At 38.7% G+C, this 26,830-nt stretch overlaps 1 long non-coding RNA gene across 4 annotated transcripts in view; it reads right to left on the bottom strand.

The window, feature by feature from the left end:
- LOC119157654 overlaps positions 1 to 16,892 on the bottom strand; it is a 41,219-nt gene extending 24,327 nt beyond the window's left edge. For 2 of the 4 annotated variants that reach the window (XR_005107618.1, XR_005107619.1), the window contains exons 1-8: positions 16,821 to 16,892; positions 15,882 to 16,032; positions 12,962 to 13,204; positions 8,007 to 8,269; positions 7,302 to 7,387; positions 5,198 to 5,277; positions 3,704 to 3,886; positions 1,015 to 1,063 (exon numbers count right to left, since the gene is read on the bottom strand). This is a non-coding gene — a long non-coding RNA (uncharacterized LOC119157654). The remainder of the gene's footprint in view (positions 1 to 1,014; positions 1,064 to 3,703; positions 3,887 to 5,197; positions 5,278 to 7,301; positions 7,388 to 8,006; positions 8,270 to 12,961; positions 13,205 to 15,881; positions 16,033 to 16,820) is intronic. The other 2 variants (XR_005107621.1, XR_005107620.1) reach the window with 2 other exon arrangements.
- Positions 16,893 to 26,830: the final 9,938 nt, after the last annotated feature.

Here is a 26,830-nt window from a genome sequence, read left to right as displayed (position 1 = left end):
CCCACCAACCTTATTTCTCTTGCAGCACGCTCTAGGTGTTCCCTTACCAAAGTGGTACTTGGAGGTTAGTGCGAATTCCGGTTGGGCGAGGGCTTCAGGAGTGGGCTGTTAGGCAGCTACAGGCATTTCAGCAGGAAAGCGCCTGATCTCAAACATTAATGTGGGCATGCTTCTGGTTCTCTTTCTGTGCCCATGCCTTGTAATAATCATATGATGCTGCTTTATCATCAACAGTCATGTCTTTTAAAATATATATATATAATTTTCAGGCAAATTTTTCAAAAGGAAAACAATCAACAAATGCACGCCACCACTGGATTTTCAACATGTATATTTAATGAATGCATCCAAATGCACCCAAAGATAAGCTGCACCCTATGCTTTCATCTATAAAACCTCTATCTTAAATAAAAGAAGTTATAACATCCTCCCCTACAAATACTCTTTTTCTACTTGCTTTCATCCCTTCTCTATCTAGCAAAACCCACTTCTGGAAAGACACTCATTGACATTAGTGTCATTTCTATCAAGTACCAGATAAAGCTACCCTTTTCTTGTTTAAACCAAGGTTGACATAGCATTTGGTGGATCATTCCAAGGGCATCCACAATGAGGAACAAAGAAAAATCTCTTCTGTCTGGAGCTGCACTAACAATGGGAAGACTTTTTCTACCACTTTGTGCCCTATGACAAGAAATCTTTCTTGTTGGATAATACTGCAGCATTTTGACATGAGAGGTCAGTATCATGGCTAAATTCTGAATCAAGATGCCTCAGAGCCTTCATTCACCATTGTTACTTTATTTCTACACCTAGATTAAAGCCTCCCAGCTTATACTGCGTATCCCTAGGCTTCAAACGGAGCTAATCACTGGACTACCTAAGCATGCAAAGAGAAGACAAAGCTACCATGTTAATGTTTCTCTCTCTGTACCCGAGAACACAAAAGAGGTTGTGGCACTTTCTGTAGCATTATACAAGTGAGGAACCATATTAGAATCTGAGTTTTCCTACCTGAGTAAGATTGTTGGCTCTATCTGGCTCAAAAAATGATGCCCGTTTCCTGGAACAAAGGAGCAACAATAATTTATTAGTTTTTCTACAATATCATGAAAAAGTAGAGAGTTTACAAAATTGGTTGTCATTTTTTTTAATAGTTAATTATGTTTAACGTTTGTTCAGCCAAGCTTGCTGTTTTTATAACACAGAACTTATTTCTACCTAGCTATTTTGGTCACTGCCACACTTATTTTAATCTGTTTGTAGACATGTAATACTGTCTAGAGTCAGAAAGGCAGTGAATTTGTTGGTTTTCATTTTGTAACATGCACAAAACTTCCTGTGCAAAAATCATTTCACTTGAAAAGAGTATCTGCTGTTTAAAACACAAATTGTGTATAACAATCAATAAGAGGAGTTTATCAGCAAGACAAAGGTCACATTTGTGTTGTACTTGCTAATTGAACCATTTCTGTACACCTCATATGTATGCTTTTGCAACACACCTATGTGCATTTATTAATGTACGTTTTGTTCAGTAACTGTAGGTCTGAAAATTAAAGCAAAGGGAAATGAGCTGAATATCCTACTGGGTTTAGAGGATGATTAGGTAAGAGTGGAACACTGGCTAATACACTTTCTGAGCCCTGTTCTTATCATGTTTACACGTGTAAATCAAAGAAAACTCCATTACTAGAATTGTTCAAGATTCAGTTAATCATAGTTAAATGAATTTTTTCATCTAAACTTCCCCTTCCCATATTGCTTTTACGGGTCTGCTGTGAACAGTAAAGCAGCAGTATTTGTCAAAGGACTGTTGAGTGCTTATGTATTATCAAGTGTCTCTCTTTTGTGACATACAGAGAAACCTACAGCTTAGATGCCCCCACAGATGACGTGCTTCCTTCACTGACCACTTTAATGTGTCTCTAAGGCACCCGGCATAATTTGGTTTAATGTTTATTTTAAATGGCTGGGGCCTGTGGTCAAATAAGTCATCCTGGTCTCTTGCACAGTCATTTAAGTTAGGGATCACTATATTACAAGCCTTATTTGTTAAATTCTGGACTTAAAATCAGTTTGTAGGGCTCTAGCTTAAATGTTTTATCACTACAAAAAGACAGACATATGTTATATTAACAACTTTTCCATCATTGGTCCTTCCCTTGCAAAGACCTCCTGTCTGAAGTACTGAGAAAGCTGCCAGTTTTCTTCTCGATTGCAAATAATACACTCAGCCACTTGAAACATAGCAGAATTTTCTACATAAATTATTTTACACCACTGTTTGCCTAAAGGCTAAATTTCTTTCTGCATGGGTCTAATAATGTCTTATTTAATTAAAAAAAAAAACAAACCACGAGTTAAAAGTGTCACATCAGCCTGAGAACACCAAGTCTAAGGCAAAGCTCCAATCCCATCTTCCCCTTATTGCATCTCTAGAAACTTTGTTGCCTGAGATACAGTACGATGCTAACAAAAAGATAAATAGCTAAAATAGCAATTTATTTCAATTAACTCTGTGATCTACAAACTTTAGAACTAACATACAAAGTGCATTAGTAATTATCATTAGAACTATTTTATTTAAAGCAGATATAGCTATTTTACTATTTAAAACGCATAACCTATTGACTACACTGTTCTTTTGCCTCACATCAAGATATGCTAGTTGATCTATGTTTGTCCAAATGAAATGGATACACCTATACACTCTCAGTGGAAAGTTACTAGCTGCACAATTGCTATGTGTGTGTATATATGTAGATATATAGAGATATACACATACACATATAAATATATGTATAATATATATGCAGATGGAGGGAGACTAATACAACATGGGAACTTGGAATAAGCAGTTTCATTCCATGAATTATGGATGAAATACATGAGTTAAGGGACAGCACGGGTTACCTATGCCAAAGCAGCTTGATTTAAAGGAGAAAAAAAAAAAAATATAAAAAAACCCACACACTAAAACCCAGGCTTATCCCAGCTCCTGTGTTGTATGTATGCTACCTTTAGCTGTTCCCTCTTAACACAATTATATCATTTGAAGATATGCATAATCGTTTACTGACTCATTTTTAGTTGCCTAGGTATCAGCAGGTCACCAATAGTGGAAAGAGAAGGGTTTATAGCCAGAATTCTGCATTACTGTGCTTTCAGTGGGACAGCTATTTGGGAGAGTTTTATCCATCCTTTGAACATTACACCTCTGCATCGGCAAATGGAAGTACTCAATGACTTGGGGTTAAAATGAACGTAGTCTAAAGACAGGCTGTGTGTCACAGCGTGTGTACGCATGCACACACACCCTGCCTGGGACTGCAGAATAAGAGCATGTCTGGTGAACTGTGATGGTGAATTCAGAACAAACTGTTGCTACTGCCATTTCAGACAGTACCCTCCTGTAAAATCATATTTGCCCCATAACAAACTCTGTCTCTTGAAGTTACCACCAAGATTATTTTTTATGGTTTTCTTTCTTTTGTTAAAGTTCAAGCAAGGTGGATTTTTTTTTTTTTTTTTAAGCACACTTAATTCAGCTACTTTTCCAGTTAATTGTTTCTTTGGGCCCTAGTTGCTGAATTGCTTGCTGTTTCTGAGGTGTAAATAAACATTTCGATTTATGACGTGGTTGCAAAAAACTTGTAATTTATTTGTGAAATGCTCAAATAAAGGATGTATGGGCTTTTACCTTTTGTCTGGGCGTAGACCTTCCTGATGCAATACAGCAGGAATGGAGGACAGCAAAATGACCTTGAGATTGCCAAAGGGCTGGAATAGCCTGCGCTTAATACCAGAAACTTCCACGTTGCTCTACGTAAAAGAGAAATTGCAGCCTTCATCATCACCGTGCCATGGCAAATAGAATGAGAATCTGGAAGTTAAGAGGTAAATCAGGTTTGACCATAGAAGAAAGCAGTAGCAGATTATTCAGTATCCATTTAGCGAACAGCAATGATTTGCATTATAGAGCCCCACACTTTCAGTACAAAGAGTTGCACTGAGCCAAAGCTGGGTCAGATGTCCCTCGGCTGGAGGGGGTGTGTGTGCAGGAGCTTTAATGGATCCTTGCTGCGCTTCCTTTCTGCTTCACCTGGCCACCTGCCCCACCTACCTCCAGCAGTCCAGCTTACACAGAACAGCCAGCCACCAAAAGTGAACGCTGCAAACAACGCAGAAACAGGCTGAGCAAGCGTCAATCAGCAAGGACCAGTGTGGGATGCTACGATGCTACTGGACTGCATTCCTGCCACGGCTGGCAGGGCCGATTATGAGACGGCTTATAACAGCAAGTGCTGCCATAGTCTGTAGTCATACCTGCTGTGCTCTCTCCCTGTGCTTAACTCCTCCTTTAAGACACGTATACAGGTGTGGCCTGATCTACTTGTTGCCCTGGCTCAGAAAACCTTACTCCAAAATTTAGAGCCCTTATTACCTTCAAGTCCAGGCTGCCCCAAAAAGCTTGCACTGCTTCAATGTCCTTCTGTACCGGGAACTGCAGGCTTCATTGACAAGGCTTATCGCTTTAGCATGCTGCATTCCCAGTAGCAGGACTTAGGGTCTGTAAGATATTATTTTCTTTTTTTTCACTGAGCTCTCATAATCTGTGATTATGAAGGGAAAGGAAGCGGAGTGTTCTTTCCTGTGCTGTCAGCTGCTCCCAGACACTGCAGAAGGGCCCAGCAGGTGAAATAAATACATGATAATTCTGGCCCAGAATCCAGGGCACAAAAAAGAATAGAAGGCTAGGCAGAATGAAAATCCTGCAGGAAATTTGCACCATAGCAGTATGACATTATTGCCTCTTTACCAGGAAATTCTTTTTCCAGCACAAAGCTGGATAGAACCTGTTGGCTTTCTGGAATTCCTGCAAGTTGTTTTTTAGATCTTATAGGAAGTTATCTAAAGTGACAGAGACTGAGAGAAAAAGAATATCCCTGAAAATAGCCTTTTACTACATCTGAGGATAGAGGAAGCTGGGGGAGGGAGGGCAGCATTTGAAGGAAACACTTGAGTACAAGCCACAGCAGCTTGCTTTCACCAAGACCCGCCTCCAGCTTTTGACTATTGCCAATGCTCTGTCAGACTTTGAATCTAAATGGGGCTTTTTAATGTGGTCAGTAATAAGTAGAGGATAAAAGAGCATATGTGAAACTTGTGGTGTAATTGAGCAAAAGGTCATTACCTGAAAGCCACAGCAAAAAAGCGTTTCCTCCTTTGGTCTCAGTTGATACCGTTGTCCTAAACTAATGCTGTGCTTCGTACCTTAAAAGAGATGTTTGAAACACTACAAAGTTAAATCATAAGCAAAGAAATGTTAACAGAGTTAGAAAATGCTGAATGGTTTTTAGATAGTTAGAAGTTTTCTGTTGCCCTTTCAACCTCCTCCTGTCTCATCTAATACCACGTGATCTGGATTGCAGTCTACTGTTACTCGGTAACTTTGCACAGTTCAATCCAGTTACATTTTTTTCTCCAGTAGCAATAAATGAGAACAGTCCCTTCTGGCTTCAGTACAACCTTCTCAACTGCAGAAAAAAAGCAAGGGTCATTGCTCCTGCTGTAAAACTATTGGGATGCTCTTCCTCAACTGCCACGCCTCTGGCTGGACTCTGCTCATCCACCTCCCAGTGCTTGATGACCTTCGCTGCTCCTGCGGTTACAGCAGCAAGTCACTCTAGACCAGTACACTTCAACAATATATGACAGTATATTTTACTACTTATGACTTACTGTTTCCACATGCAATTGCGGGATCCTCATCATCATTGCTGTGGCTGGATATACTTTTTATGACTAACTGTCCAAACCAAGAAAAGCAAAAATGTTTACGCTACTTCTTCACTGCAAAGCATGCTGAAAATTTAGAGTGTAAAATATAGCTGGACACTTACAAGTAATTAATTGCTTGCAGTGTTCTGCAAGCCAGTAACAATAATGAAGTAATTGATTTGGAAAGGGGGACATTCATAAACAGCTTTTTGTCGTGCACTTAAAAGAAAAACAAAAACCAAAATTAAACTCTTATAGCGTTGCCTTTTAAAAGTGACCACACGTATTTTTAACAGAAGGTTGATCAAACATAAGTTGACAGTGCTTATGGACTGCATTAACTCTTCAAGTCACTAATAAGCTCTTGAAATTTTAGCTTTTATAAATGTGTCCATTGTTGTTTACAGCTGTTATCTCTCTTTATGCCAGCAGCCACTTGGGAACAAATTTTATGCTGGGCTAATTTTGCCATTCCAGCTATCCTGATAACTTCACCCTTGCTGTAACTGATCTGCTGGGGACAGTGATAAGATAATGAGTCTAGCCTGCACTTGGAAATGACAGCAAATCAAATGATGCCTCTTTGTACACAAATCAATAAAAAAATAATCACATCAGCTGTGTGTCACTCTTTGTGCTATTTGATCAGCTGCAGTAAAGCAACAGTGCTGTAAGATACCTTCCAAGTAGCCATAAACCAGGGATTAAAACCTGCCTTAGGGTTACAGCAGGTATTATCGGCTTGGCTAGTGCCAAGGGACTTATCTTTTAGTGGGATTTGAACATGTAGTTTCCCTGACATCACTAGAAAGCCATAAGTCTAAGAGCTGAATTTTTTCACTGCCACCCCAACTGATAAAATAATTATAATTATAAACTATTTCTTTTTTTAAGTCATCATGAGCTCGTATACTTTCTTCCCCCCTCCCCCGCCCCGTATCTCCAAGGTAAGTTAATTGTCATCATCTTTGATTTTGAGCGAGACCGAAAAACCTCTAGAGAACAGGTGCCCCAATTAACAGATGCTCTGCCTTTTGTACAGTGGATTGGCAAAAAGAAACAGAACAAGATCAGGGATATTTAATTCATATGGTGATCATAGAGAAAGGGACAGAGTCCACAGATAAAGCAAAGTAGAAACGATATATTGTAGTAATTAGAATAACCCACCTTACAAGACAATAAGTCTAAAGGAAAGATTTAGACTTTGGTGCAATAAAATTCACCTCTGTAAGCTGTGACTATTAGCTACATCACGTAAGAACAAGACCAGTGCTGGAAAGCCCGGTCATGGTGCCTGGGAAGTTTTGCCACTGTTACTAATGGCAAAAACTACATTAATCAGAAAATGGCTTGCTCTTGGACCCTGCACAGAGAAGTCAAAACAATAATGACTCTAGAGAGAAATCCTTTGAGCTGGGCAAAAACCCCTATATCCTCAGCCCTGCCAAGGGCCCAGTGCAGCTGCTCACCGCCACACTGGCAGAGCCGACTGCAGGGTTTTGACCTACGCATACCCGTCAAGCTGTGTTCTCTTGTGTCTTTAGTCCCATCAGAACACAAAGCGCCCTCTTCTCACTCTGTTTCAGTGATAAGGACAGAACTGCAATATAAAGATAAAAATACAGAAACAGTCAGAGGGCACAGCTGAAAACCATGCTGGCAGCAGAGCCCATTACCCTCCTGGCAAGCACAGCCACCCCAGCATGATGACCAGGGAGCCAGGGTGCAGAGGCACGCCATGCCAGTAGCTCAGGGCAGGCACTGGCCTAAGCTGTGGACCCTTCCCGGAGCAGGGACTGCCACCTCAGCCCCCCAGACACAGGGCTGGGGACGTGGGGCAGCCCTGCGGTCATGCGGCAGCTGAGCAGTTGTCAGACTGCCCCAGACTCCTGCCAGACATTGCACTTTCTATCAGCCCTGATGTGCACATCAGGCCCCACGTACTGCTGAGCTGCCAGTCAGCATTTGTCCAAGATGAGCAGACTCCCCACCTCAGCAAACAAAACAAGAGTGTTACCTGGAAGGGCTTTTATTTTTTTTTTTTTTTTTGTTCAATTGGGTTCTTTACCCCCCACCCTTCCCCACTCAATTAAGACCGTTATCATGTGGTTTCTGTGCCATTGACATCCAGTCATCATTCTTGCATTGATGCTCTAGCTTGGAACCTTATTAAAGAGCCATCAGGGCTTACTCTTTTATCGGTTCTGTAATAAACCTACCTTTTAATTGTAGTTGTCTGTCATCGTTTGCACAACTTGTGGGCTGCAGTACTTTCTCACACTCTTTAATTTCTGTTCCTTGGCACTGTGTACTTTGTTCTTTAGCAAATGAGCACTGAATACCTGAAGCTAATGAAAATGTGTGCTGTACACAACTCTGTCTTCTGGGGTTGAGTGGATGGCATCCAAGGCTTGCTTTCTTCAATTTTATACAAAAATCCTCTTGCTACTGCAGCTCTTCTTCATCTCTTGTCCTGCTTAGGCTAACAAGAGAGGGAGGCAGTATGTGCATTTAAATGTCATTATTTAGTGAAGGTATAACTTATAACAAGGATGGATATGTAGATGTAATAGATTTATTGTTCAAAGTATTAAAATAGATGTGTGTATATAAATATAAGCAGCTAAGGTTATGAGTTTCATTATCCCACTAGCACCAAATAAAAGGCTATTTTTTTAATTGGTTATTAAACAGTGAATACTCATTAAAAGCTCAATTCATTGGGAAAAAAATAGTACAATGCAATTAAACTGTACTACAGACTAATTAATATGGGAATTGGGGCAATTCAAATACCTTTAAAGAGAGGGAAGTGGGGACAGTAGGCAGCACAGACTTGTACCAATCATCTTCATTAGCCTAGCAGATGGATTTTTTGCTACTTTTGGGGTTTGCTGAAGGTTCTGTTTTTTATTTTTAGTTTCAAAGGAGATCTGGGGCAGAAAAAAATGTTTTCTAATGTGAGTCTTCACAAAGTCTGGAGAAACACTGTGTAAAAAAACCAAAAACAACCCAACCAAAAAAAACAAAAAAGAGAACATATTCATTACTTACCCCCGTAACACAGTCAGCTCTCACTTTGTTTCTGTAGAGACCTGCTCTTGGCATTCTGTGTCTTTCTTTTACACAAATAAATTTGAAATGCCCTAAGACTTATTAATATAAAACTCTCAGCCTGCTTAGCTCCTCAGTCATGTAACAGCTTTTGCCTATGGGAGATCCCTGATAGTTTGTTCTTACTAAAGGCCGCTGTGTCAAGAAGTGTTCTTACCAGCTGTCCAATTTCTTGCGAGTCAAAGACATTTACTCGTTATAAACCAGACTTTCATGGAAAGTATTTTGCTGCCTTTCTCATAATTGAGATGAAAGAAGAATGCCAAATCTCTAAGGAAATACCATTGAAGGAGCCTGCTAGCCTCTTTTTTTGTTTGGTTGGGTTTTTGTTTTTTGTCTTAGCACTCAATCAAAAAGTTAACCTGTAGAAGTAGGAAGTCACATGAGTCAAGACTGTGAAAATTTGCCACTCAGTTTTGATAGTACTGGCAGAACACAAACTTTTAAGTAGCAGAGGGCCCTGCTGCAGAGATTTGCTATAAATAGTTGTTTACACCCAAACCCAGGATGGGCTTCAGACTGAAAGCCAAACCAAACTTTGATGATGCTGTTGGTGCTTATGAGCTATTTGCCTAGAAGTCTGGGTCTGGTTTTACATCTCAGTGGGAACACAGGCCAGCCTACTCCGATTCCTGCCCTTTGGAGGTCAGCCTCATTATGTAACAAAACTTTACCAACTATTCCAAGCAGAAGTGCAGCATAGATCTAAGGCATTCCTCACGTCTGATGTTTGACTGACGTAAGACTTTGGAAGTCCAATTGGCTGACTCTCTATTCCTTTACACCTTGTATATATTTAAACAGCTGGTGCATTTACACCAAAGCATAAGACTATAAATCAGATCAGCTTGGATACACTGGTATCTTCTTTTGAGTTTGTAGAACTGTAAATTACTTTGCAGGATGGCAAACAGTGATCTGACCATTAGATCATTGTGTTATATAGCTGCATTATGAAGCAAAACCCATTCACAGATACTCATTCATTTGAGAGAGATGTCAGCGGCGTAACACAATGGGTTTCTTTCAAGCCCTCCCTTGTATTTCATTCTGTTATTTCTCCGTTAATAAATAAATAACATCCCCATTGGTTTATGGCTGTAAGAGATGAAAGGACTCTTTTTTTCATGTCAACATTGTGTAGTGCTGATGGAGTCTGGCAACAGTCGCATCCTGGCTCAGACTTTCTGTTTTCCTTATTAGCATTTTGCTTGTCTGTCCCTGACAAGGTCTCCTGGACATTTCCGAACTCCATGAATTGTTGCAAATAGTGCAACATCCAAAGTGTGAAATAAGCTGCATGGGAACTCCTGGGAACCTGTTAACAGTGTATTAACAATAACCACAAGTTCACAGGAAACAACAGGCACCTGTTCAATGGGGAACATGTTCTCAAATCGACAGTCAATTATCACTGCATATTTTAGCATCATTTTGCACCTTATCTAATATAAGCCTTGAAAACACGTTTACTAATTCAGAAGTAGCCTTCACAAACCAAAACACAAATGAGAATATGAAGAACTGGAGTATTCAAACAACATCATTTTAAACGGATTCTAGAAAGACCTGTTTATCTTCTGGTTTACTTGAATGTGAATTGAGATGACAATTTATATAAGCAAAGTTGTTAATCTTAATGATTACTTCTAAGGTATTATAATCATGTAAGAAAGATTTGCTTTAAAAAAAAGAAAAAAGAAAAAAAACAATAAAAAAGAAAAAGAAATTAAGCTGAACAAAGAAAATGGTAAAAAGTACACCAGAAAACTTTTCTTTCAATGGTGGAATACCTTAAACATTTAATAAATATAGTAAAAAGTTTTAGACTGGGAAGCTAAAACTTAACGTCTAAAAGTATTTTAAAAGTGTTACATATTACAAACTATTACCTGCATTATAAATAGATTTGTATTATCAATAGCTTACTATAAAATTAAAAGACATCTGTATTCATTTAGTGGCCCAGCAATGATGTGCAGCCCTAAAAAGACCCAGCTCTTACTCACATATACAATACGGGAGCTCTGACAGAACACCGTTTCTGGTTGGCATTAATGCAGGACAACTCTCTCTCCCACTCTGGAGAAGTTTCACGTACTTACTGGGAGCTGATGCAAGATCCGTTATTTGACTGCTTTATATAGACTCACACCCCTGTGCAGCCCCTGCAATCATCCTGTAAGGCAGCGTGTTCTTCCTGTAAGAAGCCATTTGGGAAGGCATTCTTGAACAGAAAGAATTATGCTGAAGTCCAGCAGGCTCTCCAGCCTGCCACCGTAAGGCCAGCCCAAAGTCTGTCCATGAATGACTCCCGGGAGACCGGTGATGTACTGCCACTGTGGACAAGTCTAGGTAGTGAACTGCTTATTAACATCTGAGTCAATCAATCAGCCAGAAAGTTGTTCATTCATTGCAGTCCGTGGGTCTGTCACTTGTGCAAGTCTTATCTAGCTACAGATTAGTTTTTTCCTCCTGTCCACTCAATAGCTTTGTCACCCAACCTCAGCTGGCTTTTTCAGAGCTCACTTATACTGTTTATAATTCCTCCAGCCTGATCCAAACAGTCTCTGAATAATGGTTAATGATTAATGTCCTATTAACCATGGTCTTACTCCTGAATATTTAACTACTTTGACAGTAGGACTGTGTATTTCCATTTCATGATAATACTAGACAAATTTAACTTCTGAATTTAATCTAGAAGCTTCAAGATTGACATGTCTTTCTAGTCACGAACAACCATACTTAATCTTAAATCCTATCCTTCAGGACTGGAACACAAATTTACTTCAAGTAATGAGCATTCCTAAGGATGGGGAAGTGAGAGAGAGAATTTGGCACCATATAACAGAGTGAATAATATTGAATACTTGATAGCTGAATTATTGTCTTTTGTATGCTACACAGAATAATCTGCCTAAAAATATTTTCTGCCTATGGAGATTGCTCAAATCACAATTGAGAGCTATACACAGACACACCATATATAAATGTGTATGCACCGTATATGTATGGTGGTTTTTTTTTTTTTCAAATTAGGCTTCTAAGAAACAAGGAGAAAAGTCAGATAATGGATTCAGGTAATTTGCCTCAAACATGCAGATTAAGTTATAAATATATGTTATTCTCTATCATGCCCCCAAATATTATTGGAAATAACATCTGAACTAACATTCAGGATGTTTTCTCCTATTCTAGCAAAACACTATACCATTGTATTAACAATGCGAGAAATACTGAAACTGCACTTCAATAAGGAAGGAATCCATCAGTTTGGAATAGCTTTTAGCAGGGAGCTGTTATGGCTAACAAACATTAGAATCATCCAGGAGAGCTCTCCTCAGCTGATGTTAGGCATTAGGCACAGAAGTTGCACATAGAGGCAATACCTGTTCATATGTGACAGAGAAGTCTTTTCTCCTGTGCTTCTGAGAGGGAGATTTTTTTAGTAATATTCTGCTTCATCTCTGTCAATTTACACTCACCCACATGTAACAGTGAATGTTTGCAGATACCGCATTTTGTATAACATGATAAAAAATTCTGGCTAACACATATAATAAACCAGGCATAGTTTTAAGGACATGATTTTCATCTTGTAAGAGATGTAAGGGACTGTGTTTGTTCATCTTTTGTTCAGTAATGACTATCAGTGTGTAATTTGGAACCTACAGGCTAAAAATATGTAGCTTGATCTCTAGAGTTATGTTCGTTAGAGACTTTTATTCTCTTGGACACAGGAAATGTCTAGAAACACATATACCAGCGGGCTGCACATTTCTCCTGTACATTCTGATTTTAATTCCCCTAATCTTCTTGGACTTCCCCTTCTCCCCCCACACATGATGCTCTGATAATTCTTGTTTTCTTGTTAGCATTTTGTATCCATAAAGTTCTCTCCTAAATCTGCATTCAGGCAAGTCACACCAACACCAGCCCCAGATTTATAAGGGGAAAAATGTGTTCGCTTTACTGATAATTACCATTAGTTGCTATTGTTTCCCGTGTTAAATAACTTGTATTATCATCCTGCCTTGCTGCATGCTTGATCTCTTACCTCTATTACTCATCCTCTGTTAACTTCTATCTCCACCTCATTTCTGGGTTATGTCTTTGATGGACCAAGTGATTATTTTTCAGCCAATGATCCGATTTACACATAAAATAAAATATCCCCAAAATCATTCACGATTGCCTTCATTTCAAATAGCTTAATCTGTCAATTCTGGATGGTATTTTCTAATGGAGCATCTCATTTTCTCCTTTCTTCTCACTTCTTTGCAGTCACACCAGTTATAATCTAACAATGAATGAGATAGATTGATTAAATTGTTGAGTTATGCATGAAACGGTCCCAACTGGAAAAACATTGAATGGTGGTTAAGTATTATACTGTTATATATAGTACCTGAAAAATGAGCATGACTAACACAGCAGTCAGAGCCCTTTGAAGATTCCTTTCTGGGCAGAATTGGACAGGTTTATTGACATATATTTTGTCATGCCAGCCCTAATTAAGCCTCTCTAATTACTTCTCTTACAAAGGTTTCAGGTTGAACATATAAATTTTTGAGGACGTTATCTGCTGTAGGTGTATAAATGTCCTATAGAGCAGTACGGAGGAGAGATCTGTAGGGAAAGTTAATACTTTTTATTAGACCGTATGACATAATTGGGAAAACGCACAAGCTTTTGGACACATAGACCATTTGCTAACTATCAGTGAAGAATGGTTTTAGTGTATGTCCAAAAGAATGTCCTTTTTTTTTTTTTCTTACTAACCTGTGCCAGCTGGACAGATGAAACTATTATAAACCTTTCCTGTCTCATATCCTTCTGTCTTTGAAACCATGGCTACATCTAAAGCACACATAATGAAGAAAAGCACCTATCTGAAGAACAGACTTTCTCTTTGGTTGGGACTGTTTGCAGCAAACTAAAAACAAACTACAGAAAATTAAACATCTTCTACTCACACATCATCTTGCCCTGGGAAATCTATAATTCTTTTCTGCAGAATGGAACAGCTATGGCAAGCAATGTCTCCCCCAAAATTGCCATAAATTAGTGATGAGGGCACACTGCTAAAATGCTAGATGCTTATATAGTCCCAGGGAAAGGAAGAAATGCAGTGGGTTTTTTTTTCTCACTTTGAAGGATGTTCTCCTGTATCTACTGGGTATCTCTTACACTGTTTGTTCTGTAGGTAGGCTATGAGGACACCTGCAATTCAGCTCTTGCCCAGCCTTGCCAAGAATGAAGGCCTTCCAGGCGTGTCTTAAAAAACACAACAAACAAACAACAAGAACTAAACAAACACTCAAAAAATAACCCATCAGTGCCTGAGGAACTTTAACCTAGAAAGAGGTGGTGGCTATAGACTGCAGCAGTTGAGAAGTATCTCTCTTTACTGCAAGTTTGGACCCAGGTATACAATTGCCACAAAACTGTGACATCGCTTTCCATGGATCTGCACAAGATTATAGAGAATTATCCTCTATGAAACTCTACTTCTAAGTGCAATCGGTATTGAGGTTAAGGTATGAATTATCAAGAATAATCTTAATATCTTTTACTTGTATTGCTCACAGTAATGCTGTCACCATTCTTCCCTGTGCATCTCACCAGGTCTAGAGTTTTGATTTGCATTTATTTGATCACTTGAAGGGGTCAAACCATTGTTAAAAGCACACTAGTTAATGTAAGAAACACAGGGAAGAGGAACCAGTGTCCAAAATAAATTCCCTTTTTCAAATTCACATGCTAATTTAAATTGGGGGGAAAAGCCATAACCTGTTCAATTGGGAACAAGACTGGGCTGCAGGGAGAATTTAATTACCACATGGCTTTAAAGAGTTATTGTTTGAAAGGCTGGTACCAGACTCACAGTTAGGTTCCTACTTTATACAAAAAAAAAAAACAAAAAAGAAAAAAAAAAAAAACCAAACCAAAACAACAAAACAAACTAAAAAAAAAACCAAAAAAACAGCAAGAACACAAAAAGCCCCACCAAAACCCACATCCAAAGGACTACAGTAATGTCTGTAAAGTGCATACATTTAGTAGGAAAAAGCTTTTGTTGCTTTTGTTGTACACAGTTACTGTAATTTAGTCTGTGTCATTACTTGAATGTAGCCATTGTAGTTATTTTGCTGTGGCCATGGCTTTTCTAATTTACATACCTTTCTTGAAACTTTAATTTGTTGGGGGTAAAATAGAATATCTGCAAAATACACAGTATTCTGATCAAACTGATAACAAAGCCAAAGCTTCCAAAGTGCTAATCATATTCAGCATTTGTGTTCTTTTGCTTTAAGTGTAGAAACATAATGAAATAATTCCATAACATAAAGCTTGATGAAAGTGGCAATTAAAAAGGAATCGATCTGATACATCTTGTTCTTTGCATTACCATACTCTGTAAAATGTAAATCTCTTATCTCCATTGCCAAAGCTTTCGTTTTCTATCTTGAATAGGCAAATATTGAAAACAATAATCATTTTTCACTAAAGTGAGCCTTTAATATGGAGTAGAAAGAGTGCACTATGGATATTACATTTTCCACAGAAGACTGGTTTTCACATTAGTGTTTGCTATTAGCGTATTTCATGTCACTCCATCACACTGTCTTTCACTCAAATTCTACATTTGTTGGAGCAGATGGAAACTTAGTTTAAATTAATTGAAAGCATGCTGTGCACAGCTTGTGGTACCAAGAACATGCAAAGAAGAAAGGAAGATACATCAATTTTCTTTCTAACATACCTTTAACTGTAAGAAGAGATCTCTTAAGAATCATCAAGATACTATGCTGCCTTTTTTTTTTTTTTTTTTTTGAGAAAGCTATATTGCTTAGATTTTAACAAGAGGAAGAGGAGGATGTGACATGAAATTGGCTGGATACACACCATTTGAAAAAATAAATTCTGCCTGGAATGGATCATAATAAAATGACAGAGGGAAAGCTAGTACTTACTGGGTTTTCTGTAGTCTTATCTGCAGTTCTTAGAAACATTGACAAGTTTGAGGACTACCTCCTCACTTCTTTTAGTTAATACTGCTTCCTGTATCTGGATCCTCAACTTTTCTTCTGCCATCACTGAAAATCCAGCTGTCTGCTCTGTTCTCTGAAACAGCCAAATATTATATTAATGCCTGCATCATTTATTTACCTGAAACTGAGATGGGCAAACTCATCTGCTTCTTTCAAGTGATGAGTATGTGGCTGTTCTTCAGTACCATTACAGTTAAAGCCAGCTTCAAAATGATCACTGTATAAATCACTTAATAAACAGTGTGGTTTAGACCAAGTAGTAAAGGAAAGGTTTATTAGCTTATTAATTTAGTCTTTTTTCTTTTTTTAACAAAATATTCCAAGTATTGTTTCATAGTGGTGCAAAAAGTGAGGGAGGAAGGTGAGCAGGTATTGGGAGGGGAAATGTTTCTGGGATGGATAAAATCTGTTTGGTTTGTATGCTATGCTCTGCTGAAAAGGCTGCCAAGGTGAGACTCTCTGGCACAAACAGGAGTCATTAAGTCTTGTAAAGCAACTGAAAGTGCAGAAAACGATGAGGAAAAGCAGATCATGGAGTACAAGGTGGAAAAACTAGGCAGAAAACAAGAAACCATCAACACAAATCTGTTAGTCATGATAGGGAGCAGATGCAGAGTCAAGCTTTATAAGTGATGGTAAGAAGAAAGCACCACATCCCAGAAGTCCTTAAGGTAGGAACTTGCTGCAAAGAAGAAATGTACTGAAATTTGTTGAACTAAGACCTCAAGGGTCCTGCATGAAAATGGTGAGTGATCTGTGCATTTAATGTCTTGCTGAGTTTTCTCTGTTTCAATTGTTGCTCTGTTCTGGTTTGCATTCAGTTAAAAACTGGCTTTTCAGTTTTAGAACCCTTTTGCTAACCTTGGTGTCTCTTTCTTACACATCTCGTCTCTTTGGTGTCTCAGCACTGGCCACAGTTTCCTTTTCTTCTCTACAAAGGTCAAAAGGGAAGAGTGGGGAAACCATTTTTTATATTTGCTCTTGAGTCTTGAAGAACACCAAAGCTGAAGTGGAACAAAATTAAAACTATATAGTTTGGGTTCAGAAAAGTCAAAAATTTATCTGGAAAAGTCCAAAGAAAACAAATATATCCCACATTTTTTGAGAAATTACTAACGTTATTTTACACTTGCCTTTGGGGGAAAGGTTATTTTAAATTGAGGCATTTCTCCTCTTCCCATTTTGACTGTAAATATTGAAGCTGTGTTCTTGGAGACATTCTTTTTGCTAGTTACTGAACACATTTGACCATCTCTACTCCTTGCATATCAAACAAAACAACTGTAGCAACTGCGAACAAAAAAGAATAATGTAAACTTTTCCCAATCTTACCTGTTTGGCTTCATCTTCCTTTTTTCCATAAAGACACTGCTCTTTGCTCTTTCTGAGACTTTTATTTAAGTTCTTCCCTTATTATTTTTATCTACATTTTTTTGTCCTTTAAACCATGGTACCTGCAGAATTTTTACTTTTTTTTCTGCATTGTAAGATCCTTTACGACCACCTGAGCCAGCATTTCTTCCTCTGTTTTTAAAAGGCCTTATTCCAACCTGTATCACAAGTCTTTCTTTGTTCTATTTAATTCGCAACATAAATATGCTTCTTCCTGAATGCCAAACTCCTTGATTCATAAGCAAGTTTCATAAGCATAATGGAAGAGGAAATCTGGCTCAGAGATCATAACTTCTCTCGAGCACATGACAGGTGTCTTAGTTCATAATAACAAAGCTCTTTGGAAATTCAGAGGATTGTACAAGTAATCATTGTTTCATTAATAATTTACAATACCAACAGGACAGAAATGAAAATTGGAGAATGACAATCTCAAAGCAGCTGTATGCCTGTCAAAAATGTAAATTTTTTCTCCTGCTTCCTCTGTTCGGGCACTGCTTAACCCCATGCTGAGTTGCCTTTCTAGAACATAACCCCTACAACATTCATGAATAATTAGATAGTCATAAAGAAACAAGGAACGAGTGAAAATTAACTTCCCACCTCCCAGTGTCACTTGAAGATTAATTCGCCTAAAACTAATTAGCTGACATACCACAAGTACAGAACCTCAAATGTAATGGGGGGGGGGGGGGGGGGAGGAAGAAAGGAAAAGAAAAAAAAAAAAAAAAAAGAGGAAAAAAACCCCAAACCTTAAAACAGAATTTTCCATCTCTGCATCTACACACAAGCAAGCTTAGTGCTTCTAGAAAAAAGTGAATAGATTATTATTAGCTGATGCAGATTTTTATAGATTATTAAGTGTATTTTGTCTACAGAGTAAACAAAACCATGATGCAGTTGGGATGAAATCCTTCAGCCCTTTCACTGACATCTGCCAAAAAAAACCAAACGTAATTATCTGAAACTTCTTTCTGAAGTTAAAAATATATAACTAGTTTTAAGATTACAGGGGTTTAGATAGCTGTGGGCACGTGGAGCCATTTCACAGAGTTTGCCACTTAATGCCAGCCAGAGCTTAGCAGCAGCCAAATCATTAACTAGTGTGAGTTATTAAGAAGAGTAGGTGAAGTCAGCAGCTGTATCACAATGCCAATGACTTAATTAAGCACCTTAGTTTGGAGGTAATTCTTTCCCCATCAGGGAGAGGAAAAACAGGTAATAGGGAAGTTCCCTGCATAGAAGGATTTATTTCTAAGGCTGTGAACGAGTGCTGGGCACAAATGCCAGATTTGCTGAAAGTTGAAAGGAAAAGAGGATGAGTAGAATCCAAAACACTAATTAGGAGAAGAATAATTTTATGGCTAGCTGAGTTTTTATTAGTTATTGGAGGGTAAACCAAGACTAACAATCTAAGACAGACTCTAGTTAAGTAACAGCGAATGAGTCCGACATTTCTCAAAACTCACCCAGGACACACTGAGCTTAGCTGAAGTTAAGAAACTGTTTCCCAATACAGGAGGCCACTTCAAGGAAGCAGGGAGAACAGAAAAGAGGCCCTTTTCCAGCACAGGGATATGCAAAATATGTCCACATTTCATTTTTTTCCAGTGAACTCTTCCATATCAACCTCATAAAATTACAGAAAACACTCTAAAGTAGGCCAATCAACTGCATGAAAATATTATGGTGATGTCGAGTATTAACTGGGGATATATTAAAAAAAAAAAAAAAAACACAACACAAAAAAACCCACCAACAAACAAAAAACCAACAGAGGAAGGCTGAAGTATGTTTTTCATACTAAGGCTTCAAATATAAATTCATCTTGTCAGATCTTTTAATAAGAGGACCCCTGTAATATTACTCCTATATTGACTGAACTAACGTCAACCATCCACAACAAAGGAAATTCAGTCCTTCCCTGAACAGTTTGAGAAAGACAGGGAATTCCCTATGCACAGTGTTTGTCTTATGGTGAAAAATTTGTATTTTACTTCCATTTTCTCTGTGTTTAACTAGCAGTTAGTTCCTGATACCTCTTTTCTTAGCAAAAGCACCTTTTTGCATCTGCTGTGCTTTTCCCCCACTAAATTATTCCCAGTCATCTTTCCATGCTACTTATCACCTTTATTTCTCTCTGCTCCTCACAAATCATTTCAGGGCCTTTTGGCTGCTGGCTCTAAATTTGCCACAAACCTAAAGAAACAAAGGCACCAGAACTAAACCAGGATCTTCGGTATTAATCTCAGCAGTGCTAAATTCCAGAGAGAATCCAGCTCCATCTAAGGCAGAATTCCCCACTTTCTATTTTACAACAAAAATATGCAGCTAAGCAAAGATGACTTTATTGTGGTCAAGTGCAGCCAAGCCTCCAAATTCCACAAAATTGAGAGTATGTGATGACAACGAAAGAGACGGTGGGGAAGAGAAAACCTATGAGAGAACAAGCTTGGTATTAGCAGTTTAGATGTTTGCCATTTATTTTATTTTTCTCTGGAGCTATTAGGAGAACATATAATGTGTTTAGCTGCCTTTTGGTGAAATATCAACAGCTGGAAACACAGGGAGTGAACCGCTATTTTGCCGCCAGTTGGCACTCGACAGTTCACCAGTGGTCCATGGAGAGAAATTTTGGAACCTCTATTGCGTACAATTGCTGTTATATATTAGCTCTGCAGTCACGTGAGGTCTTTTCAGCAAAGAGGCTATCTGATGCAATCCAACATCACAACTATAGTAAGGTGAATGAGGAAAATTTATAAATGCTGCTGCCTTATTCAAAGAGATCAGAGGTTTCAAGTCCTGTAAAATTTTGCAGTTGCCAGGGTAACAGGTTTGCATTTCTAATTGCTCCAGAGAGCCTGGGAGATTGTACGATATGCAATCATCTTCTACTATCTCCCTAAACCACCTAGTTCTGGATACACGCAACTGGTTTCACCTCTGAAATCAGTGGGACTTCCTGCCAAACATGGGAAGAATTTTCATGTCAAATGTCCCAGAGTAAAGTTAAGAACAAATGTTCAATTAAATTGTTTATTAAGTCCTTCTCTTTTGATATCAGCCCTGCAGAAGTGATTTGCCTTTCTGTTTATTAAAAAAATGCCAAAGTTTTAGCATGCGTGCCCTGTGTGTGGGGGGCTCAAACATTATGAGCTTTGTCTGCATATTATGTTAATTGAATCTATCTCATCTTTATGAAATATATCACACACATCCCTGAATAGGGGTAATTAGCTATTTTACATTTGCCTTTTTAAATAAGAAAAAAAAAAAGAGAGAGAGAACAATATAAAGGAGGAAAGAATACTGTGTAACTACACTAATGAAAAAAAGGTGAGATTACTAGAATGGTAAGATATAATGAAAATATATTTACCTACTTCTTTGAAAGCCGTTACCTTCCTGTTTTTCCTAAAGAAAATTACAGCAACTTCCTATCAATGAGGTTGTTACATCTGAATAAGCTTGACAAAATCATAAGCAGAGATAAGCTTCTCCCTTTTCACAGATGAAATTATTTTCCCACCCCCACTCCCCCAAAAAAAAGAAATTCAAAGAATCTAAAACATTTCAAGATAACAACTTTGGAAAGGGAACGAGTTGCCTTGCAGGCTCAATGCCACCCAGATCAGCCTGCACCTAAGCATGAGAGATCGGTCCACAGCTGTCACTCGCCAGGACACCAAAGCCTCAGGGGACCACATCACCATTCATGGCAAAATGGCATAATGAAAAAATAAAGACACTTACCATAAAAACAGGAATGTTACAGGCTACTCCTACATACCACTGAATTTCTGCAAACATAGCGCATTCCTGAGAACTTCAATAAATATTCTCTACAGACATTTTCTCCCTTTGAATCTCTTATATTTATCTTCCTGTAAACATGTAGCTGAGTGTTACAAATATCATCATAAAAAAAGGGTCATAGTCTGAAAAAGATTGACCTCTTGCCCATTTTTTGTTTTGTTTCTATCAGCTTTAAAAAGTACAAATAATAAAAAGGGAATGGCTATCAGAGCAATGGGCACTCCAGCTTGCTGCTACAAACTAAATTTCATCTGACAAGTAAAGGGTGCAAAACATGCGATCCTATGAATCACCTTTAGCCATTTGGGGAGGAAAAATAGTAACAGATGATTTGAGTATCCAGTCAAAATAACTTGAAAATGAAGCGCCAGCTGCCTATAAGAGCTCACTCATAAACGACCTGCAAATCAAAACTTACCAGCAAAGAATAGTAGCTAACAGTTTAAGTATTTAAAGTATCTAACCAGACTAAAGTCTGTCTGTGGATCTGCCACTTGTAACTAATTTACGTACTCAACATTATTATAGTCTCATTATTAAACAGTTCCTTTTTTCTTAAAAAAAAAAAACAAAACAAAAAAACCAAAACACCAACCTCAAACAATTAATGCACAGAGGGAGGGGAAGTAAAATAGTTTAATACATTATTCGTTAAAAATTATTCTAACAGTTTTATAGTCAGCCTAGTAGTATCTTTGCTTCAGGCAGAGATAACCTTCACCAATTCTGATGTTGTCAATACAGTCCTGTACGGTACATGCAAATGGAAATGGTGCGGTGCTACACAAGGTACCACATAAAAATACAACATAAGGAAACAAGGCTAGAGCACTTATCTTTCAGGAACAGAGACTAATCTTTGGGGGAATTAGCTCAGGCCATTGCTGTCAGGGTGCTCTGCTGCTGAGTTACATCAGTGCCAATAATTCATTTTTAAATGGCTGGAGACCTACACTGTAATTCTGCACTAAAGTCTATCCTACAATTTATTAAGGAAGTTTCAGTGTGTTGGAGCTATATATCTAGGTGAGATCTAATCTTCATTAACTCTCAGGAGATACAGCTGCAGGGAAGTATCAATGCTAAACCCTCAAAGCACTAGGTAGACTCATTACACATGTTCACTTACCTCGCCCAGGGTCCTGATCCTGCCACATATGTTGGTGTCTGACTTCAGACAATTGAGGAGACATCTCAGATGTTCAGTGGACATCATCAGGCCTTTCAGGGACAAGCTGTACCCCACTCCTATCAGGATACAGCTCATAGTTATAAATGAACATTAAAAAAAATATATAAACATATAACCTGTCTTTACTGAGGTCCTCAGAAAAAACTCATAAACCCTAACTACTTCTAGGTGGGATTGTGCAAGTTTTTTAAACAGAGATGGTACCTGTCTGCAGTAGCAGGAGACATTAAAGGACTGGGGAAGGCCCTTCCAGCTGTTATATTCCAAACCTTGCTATGGGCAAAAAGGAAAACCACTTCATACAAGGAGGCAAGAGTGCAAGAATTTATTTATATTCCAAATAAAATCAAATGAAAGATAATACTAACTCAGTTAAAATCACCTGCACAGCAATACAAGTTGTCTGATTAAAGGAGAAAGTTAAGAATGCAGTTAAAACTGTAATATATAGGGTATGCTACCTAATACCTGTCCCTGTTATTTGAGATTTCTCCACCCATGGTATCCCGGTGCTGCTAGCCTTGCATGCCACGGGGAAGAACGTAGGGTCGAAGTGTGCTGTTAGCACCCCACGCTCCTGCCAAGGTATCGGGGTCAATGGTGCCACTTCGGCGTTAGCTTACGGTATTTTTGATTTTGTTGCCTGTCAACAATTTTCTCTCCTGATGATCAGCAGTATCATGTTATGCTACATTTTTTTTGCTCACTGGAAGCTCTTTGCTAGGCTTTTGCCACGTACGTATCACTCAACATTACCAGATATGCTGTAGGTAGGCATCAGATCACAAAACTCAATGAAACAAGTCCAAATAACTGCAAGGATGAAGGTTAGTAAACAAGACCCATCACTAAGCAGTAACCATGTAACCTTTTATTGTTGCTACTAGGCTTTAGATTCCCAGCTGCTCTGCAGCTAAAGCAAGCAAGAGTCAAGAAATTTCCTTGAGCCAAAATGAAGCAATGTGGCATATGAGCTATCACTACCAATAGTACCACCGTATATAATAGGTAGGCTACAAGGACACGCAGCACGGTGCTGCCAGTGTCTTTGCCTCATTTTGTCTGCCTAGATTTTGGACTACAACGCCTCACACCACCCTCTCTGGCAGTCATGGATTTGGCCTCAGCAACAGGTCTGTAAAAGACTGAAAATCAGGAGTACCCGTCACTACAGTCTCTGACTGAAAGCAAACTGCAGATTGCAAACAGCCTAACTCATCTAATTTTACATACAGCCTCTTATTCTAGGCATACTAATGAGAAAACAGTATTTCCAATTTTAATAATGCCATTTCGACATTCTTACCTGACTCAGATAAGGGAAGCCTGAGGATAACTTTATCACAGAGTAGCAGATGGCAGTTAATGATGGGGATCAGACTCTGGGTTCAGGGTCAATAAAATGTGGTATTTTCTAGCAGTGATTAATGAAGAAAAATGCATCTAATTTGGAGATGCTGCAAACAAGAATGGCTAAAATTCTAGCCTGACAGAGCGTAAGCACCTCTGCAAGCACTCTGGTGTCAACCCCCAAAATTCTGTGAGGCCTTGAAAAAGGACCAACCGTTGTGCCTGGAGGGACCAAGAACACTATTTACTTATTTTTGCATTCAAGCCCAGCTTAATTTTAAACAACTAAAAAGCAAGATTTAAATCTAAGGTAATTAGCTAGCTTTGCAGTTAGTGTGAATCACAATCTAATTTATTTTAGGATAGGACAAACTGCCCTTTAGAGTGGCCAGTTTCTTACTGTTGACTATATTAGACGAGCTGCCTAGCTTATTGATGGCTATAGCAAAAATATTTCCAGCAGAAATACATCCTACTGCTGCAAAATATTAGATCATTGCTCTCTGCATCCATTACCACGTGCTGCAACATGAGAAGTCTCTTGAGTGTTCTCTATATACTTTGTGGAGGGACTTCAATGTACCATCTAACCTCTTGTATTGATGCTGGCAACCAAACACTATACCCTTATTGATATTAATTAGAATGTTACCTACCTAGCTGGGAACTGCAAGTGAACCAGACCCCAAGCCTGTAAAGAACAGCTGCCCCGCCACTCTGCCAGTAGGAAGATAGAAGGGCAGGAAAACCTACGTGTTATCACAGCCAAACTAGACAGAATCACATACCAGGTAGCAAAATACTCATAGCTAAGTTACAATTCAAGGGATGAAACAAACCAACATCAACACTGTAAAACTAGATCCAAAAAAAAAAAACCCTGAAATTAATTATAGCTCTTAAATTCCTTGAATACCTTGAGAAGCCTCATGTGAAAGTCACCTCATCTAATCTCATCTGTCCAATAACATAGTCACCATCGTACCTCCTCGCTGTTCTGTTTTCCTTTTAAAAAACAACAACAAAATTTACCGCCTCTTGCTAAAGAGTAGCCCAATGTATTGTGTTTTAGCAAGATGATCAGACAGATAATGTTTTTCAAAAGACTTTAATTTTTATAGTAGTGCTTTGGGGTAAAGAAAAGGCCCTTCGGTGTCTCCTAAAAGTAGTAAAGGGTTACCTTATGCTTCTGCAGGGCTGCAGCCCAGAGTTTTATCACAGCTCACTGAATAACCTTGCTGGGCCCTGCACTAACAGCAGTTTAGATAATCCACACCAACAACTCACACATGGAAAACTATCCCTGTCCATGTTTCATTACATCACTGTATGCAATTTTGATGGGGAAACATCCTCTTTCCATTATTAAGCATTTATGCATATTTATAGATGTTTCTTTTTTAAAAAGATAACAGCTATGGTCTGCATTTACTTTCCAGAAAACTTCAAGACAAAATTTGCTGCTCCATTCTCTCTGGCTTTGAAACTGGAGAACAACAAAAAACCCATCTGCTTCAAAGCCTTGTTTGGTGTCTTACTACCAGTGCCTGCAGCTGCTGACGGTACGTAGCTGACATGCTCCAGTTTCTTCTGAACTTGCAATTATTTTGCTATCTGAGGGTTCCAAGGCTGGAGAAATTATGTCTTCATTTTATTCATTGTTGTAAGACAGAGACTACTTTTGCTCCTCTTAACGTAATATGATGCAACTGTTAAGTATATTTTAAAACCTAGCAATGTTTCTTTGAATCCTCTTGCAGAAGCAGGAATTTCTGTATGTTTATTCCAGTTTCTTTACAGGATACTTGTTATGCATGACTGATTAATAGGCCCCAAGCTATACTCAACCTGCTACCCACAGTAAATTGTTCTTTCTGTTGTCTGTGTCATTTTCTTTAAAATATCAAGCTGTTTTATAATTAAAGACTCCCTTGAAGGTCTTGTTTCAATAAACAATCATTTCTTCCACTGGGTGAAGTTCTTGCGCTAATAAACAATTTAACAGCATATATTATTTTTCTTGTCTCCAGAACTAACCTTTCATGGAAGGCCCACTAAGGCAGAACTTGAAATGTGATGCTGACTACATGTACAGATTCAAAACTTCAGCATGCATTGTGTAGCTCATTTCTAGGTCTGGTTTTAATCTGCATATTAAGCAAGTTATAGAAGATTAATTGCTCACAGTGGTGTTCAGATGCTTTCATATGTCACCCAGAAGATGGCTGAAAATTTCCTTATCTCCAGCAGCTTTATCCTTAATTACCTTTCTCTCTGATAATTCCAAATTCAGGATTCCAATCACAGTGAAAATCTCCTGTATTAATTAGAGACTGTAACTTTGTGTGCTGGTTTTTGCTGGGAGAGAGTGAACTTTTTTCATAGTAGGTATTACGGGGTTACAATTTGGATTTGTGTTGGAAACAGTGCTGGTAATAAGGGAATGTTTTCGTTATTGCTGAGCCTTTTTCTGCTCTTAACCCCTCCCCACCAGCAAGGAGGCTGGGGGGGGGGGGGTGGGGTGGGGTGTGGTGTGTCACATCCAGGACAGCTGACCCCAACTGACTCAAGGGCCATCCCAATGCCATGTGGCATCATGCTCAGCATATAAAGCTGGGAGAAGGAGGAAGGGGGGAACGGAACACTTGGAATCACATCATTTGTCTTCCTAAGGAACTGTTACGCATGATGGAGCCCAGCTTTCCTGGAGATGACTGAACACCCGCCTGCTGACGGGAAGCAGTGAATGAATTCCTTGTTTGGCTTTGCTTGCATATACGGCTTTTGCTGTGCCTATCAAATAGTCTTTGTCTCAACCCACAAGTTTTCTCATTTCCACTCTTCTGATTCCTTCCCCCCTCCTACCCAGGGGCAGCGAGCGAGCAGCTGTATGGGGCCCAGCTGCCGGCTGGGGTTAAACCACAACACTTTGTTATACAATATGTTTTCTATGGTAAATGGCTTTTCCTTGAATACAGAATGTTTTGAGAAGATGGCAACATCTTTAAGAGTTTTACAATGCTGCCAGAAACTTTTTCAAGATTTTTAACGTTGCCGAATATAGTATACTGGCACTGGGGCTTATGCGTGAGTATATGTGTATTTCTGTCAATCACTG

This window comes from Falco rusticolus, chromosome 15 (assembly GCF_015220075.1).
Source record: "Falco rusticolus isolate bFalRus1 chromosome 15, bFalRus1.pri, whole genome shotgun sequence".
Lineage (NCBI taxonomy): Eukaryota > Metazoa > Chordata > Aves > Falconiformes > Falconidae > Falco > Falco rusticolus.
Note: the sequence above shows the minus strand (reverse complement) of the source record. Positions and strands in the feature narration are given on the sequence as shown.